The following is a 20,754-nucleotide window of genomic DNA, read 5'->3' as shown; positions in this document are numbered from 1 at the left end:
TGGCTTCCAGGTGGAAAAATCAAAACTTGAGACAGAATTGTTAGAACCCAATATTAAGAATTTGTCAAGAATGTATAACTTGCTGTTGAAATGGAATACACAAGACGAAACAGTTAAATCAGTTATGATTAAGTGGGCACAGGATATTGGTCATAATATTATGTCTGCTGACTGGGAAAGGTTGTGGAACACTGGTATTAAATTTACGGCATGTAGTGCTTTAAAGGAAAATGTTATGAAAATGGTCTATAGGTGGTACATGACCCCAGTTAAGCTAGCAAAAATTTACCATTTGCCTGATAACAAATGTTGGAAATGTAAGGAAACTGAAGGTACTTTTTATCATCTTTGGTGGACATGCCCGAAGATTAAGGCTTTCTGGGAGATGATATATAATGAAATGAAAAAGGTATTTAAATATACCTTCCTTAAGAAACCAGAGGCCTTTCTCTTGGGCATTGTCGGCCAATTGGTGCCAAAAAAGGATAGAACCTTTTTCATGTATGCAACAACAGCAGCAAGAATACTGATCGCAAAGTATTGGAAGACACAAGATTTACCCACCTTGGAAGAATGGCAGATGAAAGTGATTGACTATATGACATTGGCGGAAATGACAAGCAGAATTCGTGACCAGGGAAAGGAGACTGCGGAAGAAGATTGGAAGAAATTTAAGATTTATCTTAAGAACTATTATAAACTTGATGAAGCTTAGAATGTCGAGATTTTACAGAGAGAAAGGGTTGCAGTAATATAAGATCAGATTAAGAAAGGACTATGATGAATTAGGATGGGAAAGAACATTTATAAGTTGCTATAAAATTTGGACATGAGGATGCAGAAAGGGGAGGTATGGGGAAGTCCGAGGAAAGAAGTCTATGAAAGGACATTTTGAAATTATATTTGTTTGTTTGTCTGTTTTTCTTTTATGTTTGTTTGTTATAAAAACTTTTGTAAAACTAATAAAAATTTTATAAAAAAAAAAAAAAACCTCAGCGCCTAGGACTTGCCGATCGTCAGGTCTGCGGTTTGAATCCCCGCGGCGGGGTGCGCTCCCATTTCTCAGTCCCAGCGCCTGCCAACCTAGCAGTTCGAAAGCACCCCCGGGTGCAAGTAGATAAATAGGGACTGCTTACTAGCGGGAAGGTAAACGGCGTTTCTGTGTGCTGCGCTGGCTCGCCAGATGCGGCTTGTCACGCTGGCCATGTGACCCGGAAGGGTCTGCGGACAGTGCTGGCCCCCGGCCTCTTTAGTGAGATGGGTGCACAACCCTAGAGTCAGACACGACTGGCCCGCACGGGCAGGGGTACCTTTACCTTTACCTGTAACCATTCTAAGCACCCTGAACAAACTACAGACCCCAGGATCCTTTGCAGGATGCCATGACTGTTTAAAGTGGTGAGATACTGCTTTAAATGTATAATGCAGATGGGTCTAAATATCTGCCAGCTGTGCCACACTGAAACTTGTGCAGGTGGGTTTGCTTTTGTAGTATAGTAGCAATAAGATGTGTGCACAATGCATATCCCATAGGCTACAGGAAAGGACCAGAAGTTATATGACAGGCAGTTTCTGAATGCTAAGCCCATCACTTTGGTGAAGAGGAGCAATGGGCTGTTTATGAGTAAAGAGCCTCATTCTTGGGGCTCAAAAAAAGAGTAAACTGTAAAACAATGATGGACACACCAAAGTAATGCTTAAAAGGAAAAAGGGATAAGTCACCCCACCCCAATCTGCTTCAAATGTGCAAAGTCTTAGCATCTATATCAGATGAAATAAAATCTAGTTTTGTTTATTATCATCATTATCATTATTATTTACACACACATTGCCAACATCTACCAGCTGGGAGATGAAAACGGTAATATATGCGTATTTGATTACTGATAGATTTTAACAAGGATTGAATTGCAATGTTTGGATTTTCACTGAAGCACACAGAGAGAAATGAAATCGAAAGAGGGACATATTTAGCATATGTGGGTTCATGTGATGTGGTTTCAAGGGGAAATCTTGCAAGAGCAAAAGGGGGCTAATGATACTCTGCATTGTACTGTGTGGTTTCTGCACATACAATTTGAATTTGAAAAGTATTCAAGAGAATAACATGTTCTTAAACAAGAGAAAGTAAACATTGCTGAAGTTCAAGAGATGCTGCTTTGTTGAGAAACTGAGCAAAGAAAATAAAGAATGGACAATCAAGGGGAGCAACTGGAGCATAACCACATCTTTAACGAACACAGCTAAATCATCAGTGATGCAATAGCAGTTGAGGCATCTGATGTACCATTCCGTCCATTTTGTGGAATCAGTTTCAGCTATTGATGCTTGAAGATGCAGACAATTTTCTTGCAGTTGTGTGGTCTACTACGTGGTCTCTTGACCCATGCTCACTGGTTTGTGCAAGCCATGGAGGGTGGACTAGGTAGAATCAGGGTGCGGTGAATGCTTCATTGCATGATAGGATGGTCCCCAAGAAGCTGGTGGTGCAGCCACTGGGGGGGAGGCACTGAAATGAACCCAGAGGTTTATGCCAACTACCACCCAGTCAACAATGCACCTTTCTTTGGCAAGATGATTGACAGAATGGTGATGGTTTAGCTGTCTCCCCCTGTTGAATATCAGGCTGTAAAGTACATGGACAGGCTCCTCCATGTGATCAGAAGCTACACTGATTGCTAAGGGCTTATGTTCATGTGGTAGAGCAGGCACAGGCAAACTCAGCCCTCCAGATGTTTTGGGACTACAACTCCCATCATCCCTAGCTAACAGGACCAGTGGTCAGGGATGATGGGAGTTGTAGTCCCAAAACATCTGGAGGGCTGAGTTTGCCTATGACTGTGGTAGAGGATACTAAGCATGTTCAGATGCATAGTGGCTGGTGCTTATTAGATCGAGTAGCGAGAAGGCAGGGAGACCAATAGTAGATGAAGCCAGAACTAGTGTCAGGCAGAGCAAACTGGTGCTGTAGTCTTTTTGGTGCCAAATAAATTCACCCAGTCCTTTTAGCAGTTTTAAATCTGGGCTATAAACTATTTTATGCTGCCTCCTTCAAGAATTTTCTTGAACTTTTATGGCTGATTGTTGGCTTCCTATTCTTGTTATTATTTATCGTCTTGCTTAATATTTTGTTGTAAATTGCCCAGGGAATGTTTTTTAATGGATGGCAATATAAATCTTAATAATAATAATAACAATGGCTTAGCCCTCGCGCCAAATTGCCGGTCTGCTCTCAAGTGGAGAAATGGGCCTATTCTGAACAGGCTGCCTCCAAAGTAAGTTCTTCTTAAGGGAATAACCCTCTCTCTCTCTCTCTCTCTCTCTCTCTCTCTCTCTCTCTCTCCATCTTCTCTTAGAAATGCTTCTCTCTCTGCGCTTTCTGATGCCCCCGTGTCAATCTCCATCTGTGTCACGGCCTCTTTTGGAGTGGGTGGCAGAGAACGTAGAATATTAGGGAATATATTGAGTTTGAAAAGTTGCCCTGCGTGGGGACATGCTAGCAAGAGAGAGAAATCAGAAGGGGCGGGAGAGGGAGATGGTGAGGCTGAGCACTGCTAAGGCTGATGAAGAGAGACAAGGAGCAGTCAAGAGTGACGAAGAGTGACCAAGGAAAACCAAGGCAGCAGCCGAGGAGTGCAGGGGACTTATTGAGATTCGGAGGCACCGGAGCGGAGCAGCCGACTGTGGCTGCTGGCAGATGCTGAGCAGTAAGCGGGATTTACAGACTTCTGTCTACTTACCAACAAGTTATTTTCAGGCATTGCTTCTCGGCTGGGATGGAGTTTTCAATCACGATGCATGAGGTGGGTCTAATTCCAGGGACTCCTTGCTGAGTATGACCTTAGGGCAGGAGGATTGTTGAGTGCCTCACCTCAGCAGGCTGCTGCTTGAAAGGCTCCAGACTCAGATGTTACTTCCCCTGAATTGCTCATGGCATCCTAATATACTGAGACTGGGACAGCATGACTCAGAGATGGATCAGATTTATATTTTTAAAAGCATAGGCAACAGTATTGATCCATAAGGGGTTGGGGGTGGGGACGTCCTCCAAAATCTATAGTTAGGCAAGGCCTAAGGCCAACCCAAAGGCCACAAAAGGAGAATAAGCTTTCCTGTTCCCCAGAATTCTTCACCAGGCAAGATGTTGCACAGAGCAAGCAGGGCAGATGGGGAGGATAACTTTTTTTAAAATGTACCAAAATTTTGCCTGATATTGTAACCATAGGAGTCACATGTAAACTCAGAGCCAAGATGGAGGTTACAGGCTGAATAAGTCTCTGCTGGATGCTACAGATATCAGGTTGCACACCTAGGATTGTGAGGCTAAAGTTGTATACATGCCACACATTGAAAGCACATTCAAAACACACAAAGAATCGTGGAAACTGAAGTTTGCCGCTGAACTACAGTTTCCCGTACCCTTAACAAACTACAGTTCCCGGGCTTCTTTCAGGTGTGTGTTAAATGTACTTTAAAGGTATGGTGCATAGCCAAAGCAGCAACGACTGCTCCCCGTTATTTAAAATAAATGCCTGACTGTGGCTATTCCCCAGGTCCAATGCTTTGTGTGAAACACACAGGCTACTGATCAAGCAGAAATTTATAAAATGTTCAAATTGTTTCTCAAAACTATTGATGAAAAAGAAGAAGAGGAAGATCATAGAACAGAAGAAGAAGAGGAGGAGGAGGAGGAGTTTGGATTTGATATCCCGCTTTATCACTACCTGAAGGAGTCTCAAAGCGGCTAACATTCTCCTTTCCCTTCCTCCCCCACAACAAACACTCTGTGAGGTGAGTGGGGCTGAGAGACTTCAGAGAAGTGTGACTAGCCCAAGGTCACCCAGCAGCTGCATGTGGAGGAGCAGAGACGCAAACCCGGTTCACCAGATTACGAGTCCACCGCTCTTAACCACTATACCACACTGGCTCTAGAATTGGAAGGGACCCTAAGGGTCATCTAGTCCAACCCTCTGCAATGCAGGAATATCAGTTAAAGCATCCATTAGTTAGCCATTAGTTAGCCCAGTGTCAAGGACAGCCAACAGTAATGCCTTTCACTGACCTCCAGCCATGGAGCCTCAATCAGTCCTGAGACCCCTACTGGACAGCAACCTGCTTTAAGTTCCTGTGTGATTCCTTCTGTGCCCATCCAGTGGCACAACTGTTTTTGAATGAGTCTGTCTATGAGTTGTTGAAGCTAAGATGGCCATAAGGTGCCTGCCTGCTTGGCCTATAGAAAAACCTTTTAATCCAGCTCACTTTCTGTTCACTGAGACTTCCTTCCTAATATTTCCAGGCTCAAGATAAACAAGACAAAAAAGCCATTTACCCAATTAGCAATTGTGTGAATGACTTTGAAAAAGCAAATTGTAAGCAAAAGGGATTTGGCTTAAGCACCCTTGCCCCCTGCTGCAGTCCAGATCTGGATCAGACCACTTGTGCCTGCTATCTCCATTGTGTGTGCATTTGGTGGTTTGCATTCCCTCCCAAGTCTGCAATTTACTTGTAAAAAGTCATTCAGTCCATTAGCAAGTGAGAAAATACTGTCACATCTCACCTGGCCCTTAACTCCTCCCTTGTCAGCCCCCCTCCACTCACTTGCCCTGACTCTGCAACACTAGTAGTCCTATTGACTTACCTGACTGGCTACTAGATCCTATGCTGAAGAGTGACATATGCATCCCATAATACTGCTGCTACAAAATAACCATAACAGCAGCCAGTGTAGTATGGGGGGGGGGGTAGAGTGTTGAACTAGGACCTGAGAGACCAAGGCTCAAATCTGCTATCAGCACACAAATCCCCTTACCCCATACCCCCATGACGGAGAGATTTCTATTTTAAATTATACAATTTTTCACCTATACATACGAATTAACATATGCAAATTTTATGCAAACCACTCTCCTTTCTTTGTCCTCTCTTTCGGTGATGCATAAGTGGCCACCCTAGCTTTGAGAAGAGCTTTGTTGCATTGCATCCCATTAGCAAAGGTCCTGGCCATGATCAGATGCCTGTTAGCTACCTGTCCAAGGCTACTTAGCTACATTATTATTTGGCAATGATGACACAGATGTGCTCCTGCATGAATCCCAGATGGGCTCTAAAGGAAAGTGAGTGCTGCCCTGCAGGGCATGAGTTTGGCAGTGTGCGAGGAAACCATTCCGTGCTGGCACGTCCCATTTAAGCTCTTAAGCTTCTGTTTGATTTTTTGTTGTTGTAGAACATGGAACTGATTAAAATAAAATAAAAATCTCCTTAAGCCTGAGTGTAGATCTTGATGAATATTTCAGCTTTGGGTTGCTCTTCTGCTGTCTCTGAATCTGAAAAGAAGAAAAGAAAAAGCAGATCACAGTCTACATAAATAAATGGGAACCGAAGAGCTCCAACCTGAGCAAAGAGTGCTGTGTGTGTGTGTGTGTGTGTGTGTGTGTGTGTGTGATCATGCTGTGGATGCACACTCACTATTTTGAGCACACAGACCAACTTGATGCCCTCCAGATGTTTTGGCTCCTCCACCAGGGGACTACTTTGACAGGCCCAGCTGTCAATCATATGATGTCATAATGTTGTGCCCTTCTTCATGTACGTGCTCCTAGAGAGGTCCAGAGGGTGGCAACATGAGAGCGGTGGCTCTCCATTTATAAAATGCTCCTCCTAGGGAGGTCCACCTGGCGCCTTCATTATACATCTTTAGGCACCAGGCAAGAACACTCCTCTTTAACCGGGCCTTTGGCTGATTGACATCCAGTGCCCTTTTAAATGTGTTTGGGTAGGTGTAATTTAAACATACAGTCAGGAGGGGGAGCAGGAAGAAGACATTGGCTGGATCTACATGGAGCTTTTTAACGTTCTTAGAACGATATTGGATACCTTGTTCTGAAACGTCACAGGGCATACTGGTAAAATAAAAACATTCCTTACGTTGTTCCCTCCATAGCAACACACTTTCCCATACTGCCAGTTCCTGGTTGCTTTGCAGCACTCTCTAGTGTCACATTTTGATAACGGATTATTAATGTTACAAGCAAAATGTAATGTGTCCAAATCCATTATGATAGCCGTTCCTTATCCCTTCCTTAACGTTATAAACCATGAGGGTAGATCTGCCCATTGTGTCTTCTCCATTCCTCCCAACCCACAACAGGGTGTGTGTGTTCAATTCTGTTGAGTACTCCTTCCCAAGCAGCTTCCCTGTGTGGAAGGCATGCTTGCAAATGAGCAAGGAGACATGGATTTTGGAGAGTGCTGTTTCAGGGGCAGCGAGGGGTGTCAGGTGGGGAAAAGGAGAGCTCAGGCAGAAAAGGAGCACCCCACATCCAAAGGCATCTGTGGCGTTTGCCCGTTCATTTGAAAATGTCTGTACAGGGAGAGAGAAAGAGTTAATAGGTAGACCAATAGAAAAGCCAGAGGCAGAGCCTACCTGTTTATAAAAGGGCTTAGCCTGAGGTTTGGGTTGGTTGGTTTTAGTTAGTTGGTTGGGAAAAGGCAGTTAGGAAAGCAGCTGGCAGACAGATGGAATTAGAGAGACAGTTAGTGCAGTTGGTTCTTGTGTGAGGGGAGGTAGAAGAGTTAGAGACAGGATAAAAATAAGACTAAGAAGGTAAAGAGTAACAATGTTTTGAATTACAGATGGGTAGCCGTGTTGGTCTGCCATAGTCAAAATAAAAAAATTCCTTCCTGTAGCACCTTAAAGACCAACTAAGTTAGTTCTTGGTATAAGCTTTTGTGTGCATGCACACTTCTTCAGATACACAGCATGCACACGAAAGCTTATACCAAGAACTAACTTAGTTGGTCTTTAAGGTGCTACAGGAAGGAATGTTTTGAATGCAGTTAAAGTTTATTTGTGTCTTCAATAAGCTACACTCTTCTTTGTTAACGTAAGAACCTGACTGAGACTAAGTGGTTTACCAGGGAGGACCTGGTTGGTGGCAGCGGATTAGTGGTGTACGGGTCAATAGTCCGTGAGATGACCGTGGGCTTCATATGAATGCCACAGCATCCACTACCACCACTCCTGCCTTCTTCCGAGAGATGCAACCGGCTCAGTTGCTCCCTCCTTCATTCTCAGGCCTTTTCATTCATGGTGTCTCTCCCCCCCCACCTGCTCCTCCTTCATATCCAACTCTGCCCTCCAGCCCTAGATTGTTCTGGGTGGCCCATTCCAAACTGTGAAAATCTAGGGCTGTCACCACCTTACTCAACTGAGAAGAACCTCCCACAGAAAAGAATTCTGATTCAGTTCAGGGTTTGGTTGAATCAAATACATAGCCCTAATATGTGGCAGCTATAAGCTTGGCTGAGAAGGAAATGTGGCCCTCAGGCTGAAAAGGATTCCCTGCCTCTGCTATAGGGGAATGGGCTGCCCAATCCCTATACATCACAGGTCCAATTCTGACTGTCCCAATCCTTATTTAAAGGGGGGGGGGGAGTATTGTCTAGTTTGGCCCAGAACCATGCTTCTATTTTCCCTATGGTCACGCACAGGGAGGGGACAGATCAAGGCTGAGATTTCCTTTCTTTTCTAAAATGACTTTCAGACAGTAAGAAAAGCACAAGCCATAACGTTTTGTCACGGTGACATACCTGTGAATATCTATACATCTAACATGATCAGCGTGGGGTAGTTTGGGCTTGACCCTTATGCTAAATGTCCCTGCACCTCATCTTGCATCTGGGGGAAATTTCTCTCTACCACAGCCTTGAATCAAATAGACCACAAAGTGATTTCCCAAAGCATTAAAAAAAAAAATCAGAGCTAAATCAGCACTAAAAAAACATGCTGTGCACCCACTGGATGCATCTACATGCACAGTACGCCTCCTCCTAAGCTGGAGGATTTCAGCAACAATCTAAATCTAAAAATAACTGTATACAATAATAATTACACTTTAGGGACATTGCTGGAAGAGGCGGGGTGGGTCTTTTGTTTTCCATTGGCTGGTGTTTAAACATATGGATTTCACATGGCAAACACACCGACAGCCACTAGGGGGCACCCGCTTACCTCAAACTTTTCTTTTTTAAGAAAACGGAAAAATATCTATAATATTATAAGTGCTGACTGGAGCATACAAAGTGAAGGGAGATGCCAGAATGCCTTTCCTGCTCCCTCTCCAAACAGCGAACACTCACCCTCCTTCCTGCATTATCTAGCCTGTATATACGTAGACTCACACCTCTAGCCAGAATGCAGGTTCCCCAATTATTTATGCTGCAAGCGTCCTTTCACAAATATACCGATTGCATAGATATTCGCTTAGCAGTAGGAAGGCTGGAGATTAGCTTGAAAATACTCCACTGGTTGCAGTATGTCTGCACATATGCATTGCTAGTTGACTTTAAAATGGAGCAAACCACATTTAGCAGCAAAGGTAGCTATGGAAACATAACCAAAATCGTTCCAGCACCTTTCGTGCCGAGCCAGTTCTTGCAGCCAGAGAACACTGTCGAGGGAGGAGAGAATATTGTTTCTTATAAATAATACAATGCAAGGTGTACTGCAAACAGAATCGATATATTAGCAGCTAGAAGTGGAGAGGCTTCAGGCTAACGTTCCTAATAGACAAAATTCTGAGTCCTGAAGAATTCATTGTGCTGAAAGGCTGCCTTTTCCGGGTTTTGTGTTGGTGTCCAGGCAGAAATTTCTACAAATTTCTCCAATAAGTCTCTCTCTCTCTCTCTCTCTCTCTCTCTCTCTCTCTCTCTCTCTCTCTCTGTGTGTGTGTGTGGTGAAAAATGGCACACGGGTACTCACCCCTTAATAAAAGTGTCTTGCAGGCCAACACAAAATGTCTTCCATGGGCAGTATAGAGGGCATAGAGTACCATCACAAAAAAAGCACTGCATATTTACTTCCTTCTAGGGGAGAGGTTTTAAGGCAGGTGTGTGCCATAAAAAACTCCCACCCTTGTAGACTTCAGCAGATTCCCCAAGGGATAGTCCTTGATTTATAGAAGGCACCCCGATTTCTGATTTGATCCTGGAATGCCCCGCTTTTCCTTTGTTGTTTAGTCATTTAATCGTGTCCGACTCTTCGTGACCCCATGGACCAGAGCATGCCAGGCACTCCTGTCTTCCACTGCTTCCCGCAGTTTGGTCAAACTCATGCTGGTAGCTTCAAGAACACTGTCCAACCATCTCATCCTCTGACGTCCCCTTCTCCTTGTGCCCTCCATCTTTCCCAGCATCAGGGTCTTTTCCAGGGAGCCTTCTCTTCTCATGAGGTGGCCAAAGTATTCTGTCCTTCCAGTGAGCACTCAGGGCTGATTTCCTTAAGAATGGATAGGTTTGATCTTCTTGCAGTCCATGGGACTCTCAAGAGTCTCCTCCAGCACCATATTTCCTTAGGACATCCTTATTTTCACCAGGGAAATATTGAAGGGTATGGTAGGGCATCCCTATTTTTTTCAGTGGAGGGTGTGCTTCAGTCTTGATACCTCAAATATTTTGGGCCTAATGGCACATTCAGCTAGACAGAACATGAAATGTGTTTTATCCAAGGATTAGGTCAAACTGCATCTTGGAGATATATTACAAGGGAGAAGCTTATAGACAGACTCATCCCTGTCACTTCCATCCTGGGGCACTGCAGGGAGAAAAGCACCTTCCACAATGGTGGATATGTCCTTCATTGTTGTGCATCGTTGTTGAAAAACAATAGATCTCCTCCCACCTAATGTTTTATTGTAAGTGGATGGGGCAGTCATGTGACACAACATAATTTCCTGCCCTGTCACTCGAGTGAAATAATAATAATAATAATAATAATAATAATAATAATAATAATAATAATTTATTATTTGTACCCCTCCCATCTGGCTGGGTTTCCCCAGCCACTCTGGGCAGCTTCCAACAAAGACCAAAAATACACTAAAATGTCACACATTAAAAACTTCCCTGAACAGGGCTGCCTTCAGATATCTTCTGAATGTCAAGTAGTAGTTTATCTCTTTGACATCTGATGGGAGGGCGTTCCACAGGGTGGGTGCCACTACCCAGAAGGCCCTCTGCCTGGTTCCCTGTAACCTCACTTCTCACAATGAGGGAACCGCCAGAAGGCCCTCAGCTCTGGACCTCAGTGTCTGAGCAGAATGATGGGGATGGAGACGCTCCTTCAGGTATAATCTTCCATACCAGATGAAACAGTATTTCAAGGTTTATCTGGGATGGTGTCCACTTTCCATACGTCGGTAGCAAACATACAGGATAACACATGGTGTTATCTTTCTCTCCCCCCCCAAAAAAATATTACAGTAAGCCCAAGGCTCTACTGCATTGTAAATTAAATCCCTTTCTAGGGATGTTGTATGGAAAAAGAAATGGCTGCCCTGACATCATTTCCCAGGAGCATTTGAAGTTCCTGGAAAGGAAATGGAAGTGATATCATTTTCCAGGGGTATTTTAGGTTACAATTTGTGTGTCATGGCACAGCAGGGAGCTTGCCTTTCACTGAAATTAAGCTTTCCCCCTTAAAATAAGGGAGCTCATTTGGGTTCCAGACCTCAAATGATCATATTGAAGTTACATGGAATTGTTTTTCTTTTCATTAATTTAATAAAAATAATAAAGAGACCACCCACTACCCACCACATTTCATAGAAGAATTCTCCACCATCACCCAAAAGGAACCACACATCTTGTTTATTTTTAATTTAATTGGGGGGGAGGGGCAATGACATGTTGATTGATGATGAGTGAGGGGTAATTAATTAAATGGAAATTGATTTTGGAGCAGAATCTGGTTGAAATTAATTGGGGGTAAATTAATTGAAGAAGAACTGGTTTAGATTATCTGAGATGGGGTGCAGATTAATTGCAGTGTGTTCTTAGGGTGATTTGAATGTGAAATTAATTGACTTGCCTTGTATATTGAAGTAATTGTTTTTAAATTTGCATCTGTATGCATAAATTAGCATATGCAAACTCTATGAAAATTTGTATCCCTTTTCATCATCTTTTGCTGTTGTTTAAGCAGCAACCCTGCCTGTCCTTTGACCCACATAGCTTACCATATATTATTTGTACTCTGGAGAGCGACAGTCCAGCTGAACACAGTGCCTTTCTCCTTCTGTGTCAAATGAACCCAAGACTAAGCTGATAGTATGAGCTGTAATGCATTAAGCAGCATCACAGGCTGTGTGACTAAGGCCCAGAGATGTTCCTTCCCCAGTCTGGTGCCTCCACATGTTTTGATCTACAACTCCCATCAGCCCTAGCCATTATGGTCCATGGGAGGTGTTGTCCAAATATTTTTGGACGGAACCAGGTTGGGGAACACTGTCTTAAATTAGTGAATAGTCCAGATCTAGCTAGATAATTGCATGTGCTGATGTCATACAGAGGAACCTTGGTTCTTGAACTGCTCTGTTCCTGAATGTTTCGGCTCCCGAACATCAAAAACCTGGAAGTAAGTGTTCTGGTTTTCCAACGTTCCTCGAAACCCAAACATCCGACGTGGCTTCCAATCTGCAAAAAGCCTTGCTGTGAGCCAATCGGAAGCCGCACCTCAGAATCTGTATGTTTTGGAAGTCGAACATCCTTCCAGATTACGTTCAACTTTCAAGCATCCACTGTACAGTGGTACCTCAGGTCAAGTACTTAATTCATTCCGGAGGTCCATTCTTAACCTGAAACTGTTCTTAACCTGAAGCACCACTTTAGCTAATGGGGCCTCCTGCTGCCACCACACGATTTCTGTTCTCATCCTGAAGCAAAGTTCTTAACCCGAGGTACTATTTCTGGTACCTCGGGTACCAAAGGCTGTATATTGTCCCCCTGCTTATTTAACTTATATGCAGAATTCATCATGCGAAAGACTGGGCTGGATGAATCCTTACCAACAAAGGTCCGTATAGTTAAAGCCATGGTTTTCCCAGTAGTGATGTATGGAAGTGAGAGCTGGACCATAAAGAAGGCTGATCGCCGAAGAATTGATGCTTTTGAATTATGGTGCTGGAGGAGACTCTTGAGAGTCCCATGGACAGCAAGAAGATCAAACGTATCCATTCTTAAGGAAATCAACCCTGAGTGCTCACCGGAAGGACAGATCGTGAAGCTGAGGCTCCAATACTTTGGCCACCTCATGAGAAGAGAAGACTCCCTGGAAAAGACCCTGATGCTGGGAAAGACGGAGGGCACAAGGAGAAGGGGACAACAGAGGACGAGATGGTTGGACAGTGTTCTCGAAGCTACAAACATCAGTCTGACCAAACTGCGGGAGGCAGTGGAAGACGAGTGTCTGGCGTGCTCTGGTCCATGGGGTCACGCAGAGTCGGACACGACTAAATGACTAAACAACAACCACAACTATTTCTGGGTTAGCGGAGTCTGTAACCTGAAGCGCATGTAACCCGAGGTACCACTGTATTATATTATCTTGCCTTTTGGTAACTCAGGAGGCTGCAAATCTGAGCAGATGATTGGTGTGTAGAGGAGACGCAGGATCTTTTCTGCTGCAGTCACTTTCCCGCTCAGAATTGCCACTGGGAAGAAACAATATCTTTATGAGGAGAAATCCCCACGTAAGAAGGTTGTTCTGCAATAAACACTGACAGAATTGTAAATAGTTAACTGTATGAATGGGAAAAGTCACTTGTTACACTAGCTGAATCTAGAGATATATGTTACAATTGGGTTCACTTGGCAATCTGTCAGGAAGCAGTTTAGACTGCTATAGTGGCCAGGAAGGTGGTTGGGATCTCAAGTCAGGGTTTCTATGAGCTAATCAAATCCAGAAGGTTAGACCGTGTGAGGTCCTTTAGTGGTCATTCTATTCAGACCTACTGGTCAATGGTTATAGGCCACTGATGTTTTGGATTTCCAGTGAGAACCAGCTGATTGGTGAACCTGGAAAGAATGGAAGTGCAAACTCAACATTCTTTAAGGGTCAGCTAGGCAGTTTTCAAGGGGCTGTGAAGAGATTCATTGAGGGAATAAAGAAAAGACTCTGAAGAGGCAGGAAGCAAACCCGCAGAGGGCCTAGACTCCAGAAGAGCAGCAGGAACTGGTGTCAGTAGAGTTCAAGAGAGATGCAGGGACAATCTTTGTGGCAGCAGGTAGCTGCTGGAGAGTAAGAAGCCATCCTCAAAGCTGAAATCAATGAAGGTGGAAGCCAAGATAGGCTTGCCATATTTCAAACAGTGAAAATCCAGACAGAAAAGTTGTTGAGCTTTTCTGTCAAATTTGCAGCAGCAACAACAAACCCTGAAGTTTTGAGCTACCTTTAAGGAACATTGGCAAAAACGGCAATGCCGACGTTGGTTGCCATACACCTGGATTTTCCCAGACAATTTTTTGTGTGATTTCTGCTTCTGACTGCAATATTCCAGATATGTCCAGGAAATTCTGGACATATGGAAACCCTAAAGAAGATCTTCAAGGGGATCTGAAGACTTCGGCAATAGTCATTTGGGAGAGCTGAAGCCAGAGTGTCAGCAGAGGTTGGGTAATCTGAAGAAACAGTGTGTCCTTGACCAGAGAGAAGACTGGTGATAAAGTGCTAAGGAAAGCCTGCAAAGTAACTGTGGGGAGGAGAATCCTGAATGAAGAGAAGACTTCAGATTAAGTTCTCTATGCAGCTGTGATTTAACAAGGCAGAAGGGTAATTGGTTAATGGCTTCTTATAGAGGAAGGATGCTGAGCAGGTATCTAGATTTCTATCTAAAACAAGAGTAAACAACCTGCAAATAAACCCATTATTTTATATTATAGTAAGATTTAATAAATCATAATACATTTGTTTGACTTTTAAACCTTGGTTCTCCTGGTCTGCTTGTCTTCTGCTTATATCTAGCTTCTGTGTGTGATAAGAGATGAACAAATATCTTATTTATTTAAAACTAAATGATGGCAAGGAAAATATATAGAAAAGTAAATAAAGCAGATACTTTGAATTTATGCTTTAAGTAGCAGGGATCCTTCCTATGATAATATAAATATGGTGTTCTTGTTTTTTAAAAAATTGTATATGGAAAAGAACAGCTGAGAGGTACAGCAGTGAGAGATCACACCTTGTGGACCAGAGATGGGGTCCTCCATGCTTCGGTGGGCAATGGTAGGATATTTAAAGCACAGCCTTTCCTCCATAACAGCCCCTCAAACTGCTTTTTCTCCTGCAGATTCAGACATGATCTTAAAGTACCGCATACATGTGATTTTGGCCAAAATGGAAGGGATGGAAGCTGAGAAATAGGACTATTTTCAACTAGGCTCAGTGAGGCGCAGACTCCCTTCACTGTCATTGTGCAGACACTGTTTCATCTTGCTTCCACTTGGATGGTAGTAGGCAGAGGCAGTACACTTAGCATATAGAGCAGTCTTTCTCAACCTGTGGGTCCCCAGATGTTGTTGGACTACAACTCCCATCACCCCTAGCTAGCAAGGCCAGAGCTCAGGGGTGATGGGAGTTGTAGTCCAACAACATCTGGGGACCCACAGGTTGAAAACCACTGATATAGAGGCATACACAATACCAGAGGGGTCCCCGCTAGAAGCATACACCCATACTCACTGCTGGATCCCTTTTTCAAAGGAAAGTCACCTTTCACATACAATTTGTAACTGAACTGCAAACTGGAAATGAAAATAAGGCTGCACTCATAAGCATATTTACTTGAATGTTAACTCTATCAAGATCAATAGGGCTTCCTTCAGGGAAAAATGTTTCCAATGGGAGTGCTAAGGTCAAGTATCCATGTAGGACAATGCTTGCCCTCTCTGAAATACACTGTACTCTATTTCTGCCCACCTCCCCTTGTGCTGCCACTGTTTAGAGCAGAGGTAGTCAACCTGGTCCCTACCGCCCACTAGTGGGCGATTCAGGATTCCAGGTGGGCGGTAGGGGGTTCTACGCCACATATTACTGCAGCACTGGTGGGCAGTAAGGAAATTTTACCATCAAGAAAAATGCATTAGTGGGAGGTAGGTATAAAAAGGTTGACTACTCCTGGTTTGGAGGATTCCTTTCTTTTCACTGGGGCTTGGTGAAGGTGAATTTCCTGGTGGGTTGTATCCTTGGATTCAGAGTACAACTAGCATGAACCTGTGCTAAATATCTAATGTGGACACAACTTGTTTTGGTTGTGGTGAAGTTGAACCATAACCCCAGATCCCCAATTGGCTGCCCTCAAGTAATGTGTCCATCAAACACAACAACTTCTCTACTGTCACACCCAGAGTTGGGCTTCCTGGATTCTACCTACCCACATACATACACAGCAGAATTCTAACTCTGAAACACGGTTTTCTGAGAAGTTCAGCTTTAATTGAAAGAATGGTTTTACAGCATTCAAGGCTGTGAAGAAAACGTTGAAAATGTGTTGGCAGCATTTGTCAAAGCTGCAACATCTTGAAGGGGCCTGAGCATCAGCAGCCAATGTTCAGTGTAACTCTCCATTTTCCTATATAGCTCCTAGCCCATCCTGCTCTGCCCTTGCTGACCCCTGATGACTTCCTCCTTCTACTCTTCCTCCTTACCTGATCACAGATTCAACTCCTAAACCTGTTCACCAATGCAGCTGGAAGTTTTAAGCTTCCTGGGAGGTTTTGAAATTCATTTATTACTAGGAATGCCAGAAAACATATTCAAGCTCCGGCTTTGTGGACTTGTATAGCCCACTTCAAAGGAGGGGTGAGGTTTTGTTCTGAAATCCTTCAGCTTATATTCAAAGTGACCATTGGAAATGCAGCTTCCCTGTGAGCCAGCCCTTACTAATCAGCATGTAAGGTCAGCCTGCAAGAGTGGAGGAGAAAGGAGGGAAGAGGAGAGGGTGAGCCATTTTCAACTCTCCATAGTATCTCCAGCTGTCTTTTACAAGGAATGGAAGAGGCAAGTGGGACATGCCTTAGCAGAGCACTCCTCATTTTAATAGGACCTTCCTGGAATCATCTGACTCCAACTTCACAAGCCACCCCCATTGCTCCTCCTGATCCAACCACCCACTCCATGATACCTCAACAGCCCCTGAAATTTGAAGGTGCCTGCACCGATTTGGCATGTTGGCATTTTGTTTCCTGCCAATCTGAAGTTCAAAAAAACAATGACCCTTAATCTCCTTTTTCTGTTGATATTTGGGGAGGGGTAGAACATTTGGGGAGATATTTGGGGTAGAACATTTGGGGAGGGATAGGGACACGGGTTGCACCGTGGTCTAAACCACTGAGCCTCTTGGGCTTGCCTATCAGAAGGTCGGTGGTTCGATTCCCTGTGACGGGGTGAGCTCCTGTTGCTCAGTCCCAGCTCCTGCCAACCTAGCAGTTCGAAAGCACACCAAAAGTGCAAGTAGATAAACAGGTACCGCTCTGGTGGGAAGGTGAACGGCGTTTCCATGCGCTACTCTGGTTTCGGTGTTCCATTGCGCCAGAAGCAGCTCAGTCATGCTGGCCACATGACCCGGAAAAACTATCTGCGGACAAACACCGGCTCCCTCAGCCAGTAAAGCGAGATGAGCACTGCAACCCTAGAGTTGTCTGTGACTGGACTTAACTGTCAGAGGTCCTTTACCTTTTTTTTTTTAAAAGAACATCTCAAATGAATTGTTAGCCTGTTTTTAGAAGCCGTTCATCAAAACAGTTCTGAGGTTAATCCTGGGGTTTGTAAGTTGACCTGAGGCTGAAAGTGTTAACAGCCAGCAGCCCATTTCTACCCTGCTTGCACATAAGCTCTCAATATACCTGGACAAATGAAGCACAGACATTATTGAGAATGAATATTTTCTCCTTCCAATGAAGTCTCAGCTCAGGGTTGTTCTTCGAAAACTATGCTATTACCTTACGCTCAAGATTGCACAGGGAACAGACAGAACTCTTCTTCAGTCCTGCTGTCAGCAATGTGGCTCTCAACAATCAGAAGCAGAAACTTTACTGTCCATTGTTAAACTTTAGTGCTTAATGTTTTAATAAACAGACAGGTCCATCCCCCTGAATCGTTAAGTCAGCAATAAAACAGAGAGCTGAAGCTGCTTTATGATCTTCTTCTTCTGTGCGTTGCTGGCATGTTTGAAAATGAACCAATGGCCTGCACTTGAAAGCCAGGTTTCACTGCCAAGGTGAAGCACCCTTGAAGTTTCAATGCTGGAATTCAAGAATTCTGGAAGGAAAGTGGCCCATTCTCCCCAGGAAGAGGAATTAAGAACATTTGGGAAGAACAGAAATTAAGGTAGCAACTCTCTGTTCTTTTCCCCAAATTTAAAATAATTATGATACATCAAATCACATCAAAAAACTGAAAATGCTGGGCCCCATAGCTCTATGCTGTCCACTTCCACTTCATCATTGACCAAGAGCTTCAAAAATGCAGGTTGGCTCTTCTGGATATTTTGAGCATCCTCTCCCAGGACTCATTTACACTTCTGCTTGTGCCATGCCTAGAAAGCACGAGTCTCTATGGTTTTTTGTTTGAGCCACACAGCCACACTTTCTAGGTCCAAGCGGTTTCCCCCTTGCCACACTCCTTTCCAAGGGAAGACCCACTCCTTAGTGATAGATCAGAACACATGTTGTTTGCTCCAATTGAGTGCTAGAGAGTGGTTTCCCCCAAAGAGAAGCAGCAGGACAAGAGGAAACGTGGATAGGCCCCCAGTTAAAAATGCTACAGTTGTAAGCTGATGTCCACTTCCCTGGGAGCAAGTCCCACTGAACTCATTTAGCCTTCTGAATAAACATGCTTGTGGATTGGGCTGTTGACAAAGACTTGGGAAGGAAGCCATGTGCAGAAGTTCAGGTTTTATGGAATGAATGGGACCAAAAATTTCAGATCAAATCATTTGGGTGGCAAACACTGGAAAGGACTTTGCAGTGATCTCAGAGTCCACACTGGAGGCAAGTAATAGTTTCAGTTGTTGTCAACATAATATTCTCACAGCAGATTCCCCCCCCCCATGGGGCATCTCATGTTAGATGACACTACTTTGGTTTTGTGTGTATATAAATTTCACAGACTCATATGCTACCAATGTACTGATGCTTGGCATTTGAGCAAGAGAAGAAGTTAATTGACAAGGTGTGGGCTATATAGCTAGCCAGAATCTGGCAAGAACTACCACTCTGTCTCTATTTGGCACAGAGCAGAAGTTTGGCACGCGAGATACATTGCAGCAAGCATGTGGTGATGTCAGGAAGATGCAGGGCTTTGCTGAATATTTTCCTGTCTCAATTCTTAAGCCAAAAAGTGATGGAGCAGTAGAAATCGTTCCTAGAAGGTGTATGGCAGGGAGTCTTGGGTTGTAAGGTAAGTTAACAAGGAGTTTACCTTACTGCAGGGGCAGTTAGAGGGTGGAAGACCCTCCTGAGCAATGGAGGGATGCCTATCAGGGTGAGGTGGAACAATCAACTTCCCTTCCCTTTAAGTTAGGATACAAGCCATAATAAAAAGGAAGATGTCACAGAGCTATGTAAAAAGAAGAGGCAGTGGCAATATAAATGAATAGGTGAGTTTCTACACAGACACACCCCAACAAAAAAAAGAAAACCTAGAAATGAAGATGTAAGACAGTGTTTTGAGTGCAACGAGCCAAAGATGTTGGCAATAGGCTAACAATCCTTCAACGTGGGCCCCTAACTTCAGGTAAAATCTGGGGACATCTCTCTCCTGGTGTTCACCTGGAATAGGTGGCTGTACCCTTGTTTGTAATAAATATACACAATTATAGGCTGTCTTATTTGTACTTATCCCATTGGAGTTATCTTATGCAACTCCAAAAAATGTACAAGAGCAGCAGGCCAGTTAAATGAAACAACAGCACAGAGCAGCTATGCATCTTAAACCAGATTTCGAGCATTGAAGGCCATATTTAGGAGAAGGGGCTTAAAATACACTTGGTTTTGAAAACCTGCTTAAATGTTTGTAGTCTTGGGACCAATGGCAACTCCACAGAAATGGATTTCCATAATCTAGGGGGCAACCACAGAAAAAGCCCTGTCTCTCATATCCACTCACCTTAATGTCTTACATGTAATGAAGCCATCAGGGCTGAAGAGCAGTTCTCCTTACACAACCCCTCTCGCTGGTTGGCTGTGGGAGGCCAGTTAGATAAACACCTGTCTGCGTAATGAGGCCTTTAAGTAACCACCATGGTACGCTCTGCATAACTCCCTAGCTACAGTGGCTCAGAGGTATGGTCTGAAGGCACATGAGGACACCACTTTGCTGAAGCTAAACTGGTCTGAGTCTGGTCAGTGCCTGGATGGGTGACCTCCTGGGAAAGGTGGAATAAATGTAAGCAAATCAATCCATCAACCAATTCAACCAAGTTACCCTAATGTCTCCTAAAAGTGCATCAGTATGAAGTAGACTGAACAAGGTGCTTCTGGCTGCCAATTATGGGATGCATCTCCCCCCTCCCCCAAAAAATCCTACTTATCTTCTACACAGTTGGCTAGCTAGTACCATGCTGGGAGAGGTTGGATGAGGATTCGGATCTGGAGGCAAGCTCTGGGTTTTACAGGCATTGTAAAAACAGAAATGTCAAAAGAAGGGAGCACGTTTTGATTCAGCTCAATCTTAGCTGTCTCTGTGTATTTGTGTATCTCTCTGTATGTATCCTGACATGCTTCATGGTAGAGTAGAAAACACAGTGCTAGACACAACTGTGTTTTCTATGAGTTATTTGTGTACACAAAAGAAAAGTATTTCAAAATGAATATGGAATCCTCTTCGCATTTTGCAGAAAGGTAATCTCAAGGCAACCCTTTAAAACAAAGTCTGCATCTTTGCTGACATATTTTACCACTTGCTTTTTATGGGCTAAGATG

The 20,754-nt window shown here is 43.8% G+C and overlaps 1 long non-coding RNA gene across 2 annotated transcripts; it reads right to left on the bottom strand.

Annotated features, from left to right (window-relative positions):
• Positions 1-1,776: 1,776 nt before the first annotated feature.
• Positions 1,777-7,621, bottom strand: LOC309532801. 2 transcript variants are annotated; one of them, XR_014220025.1, is made up of 4 exons: positions 7,424-7,479; positions 5,063-6,323; positions 3,741-3,946; positions 1,777-2,495 (listed from the first exon to the last, which is right to left on the bottom strand). It is a non-coding gene; the product is annotated as an uncharacterized lncRNA (long non-coding RNA). The 2 variants fall into 2 exon arrangements; XR_014220024.1 differs by lacking the exon at positions 5,063-6,323 and having other exon boundaries at positions 7,424-7,621.
• Positions 7,622-20,754: the final 13,133 nt, after the last annotated feature.

This window comes from Podarcis vaucheri (assembly GCF_965113315.1).
Source record: "Podarcis vaucheri genome assembly, chromosome: 5".
Lineage (NCBI taxonomy): Eukaryota > Metazoa > Chordata > Lepidosauria > Squamata > Lacertidae > Podarcis > Podarcis vaucheri.
Note: the sequence above shows the minus strand (reverse complement) of the source record. Positions and strands in the feature narration are given on the sequence as shown.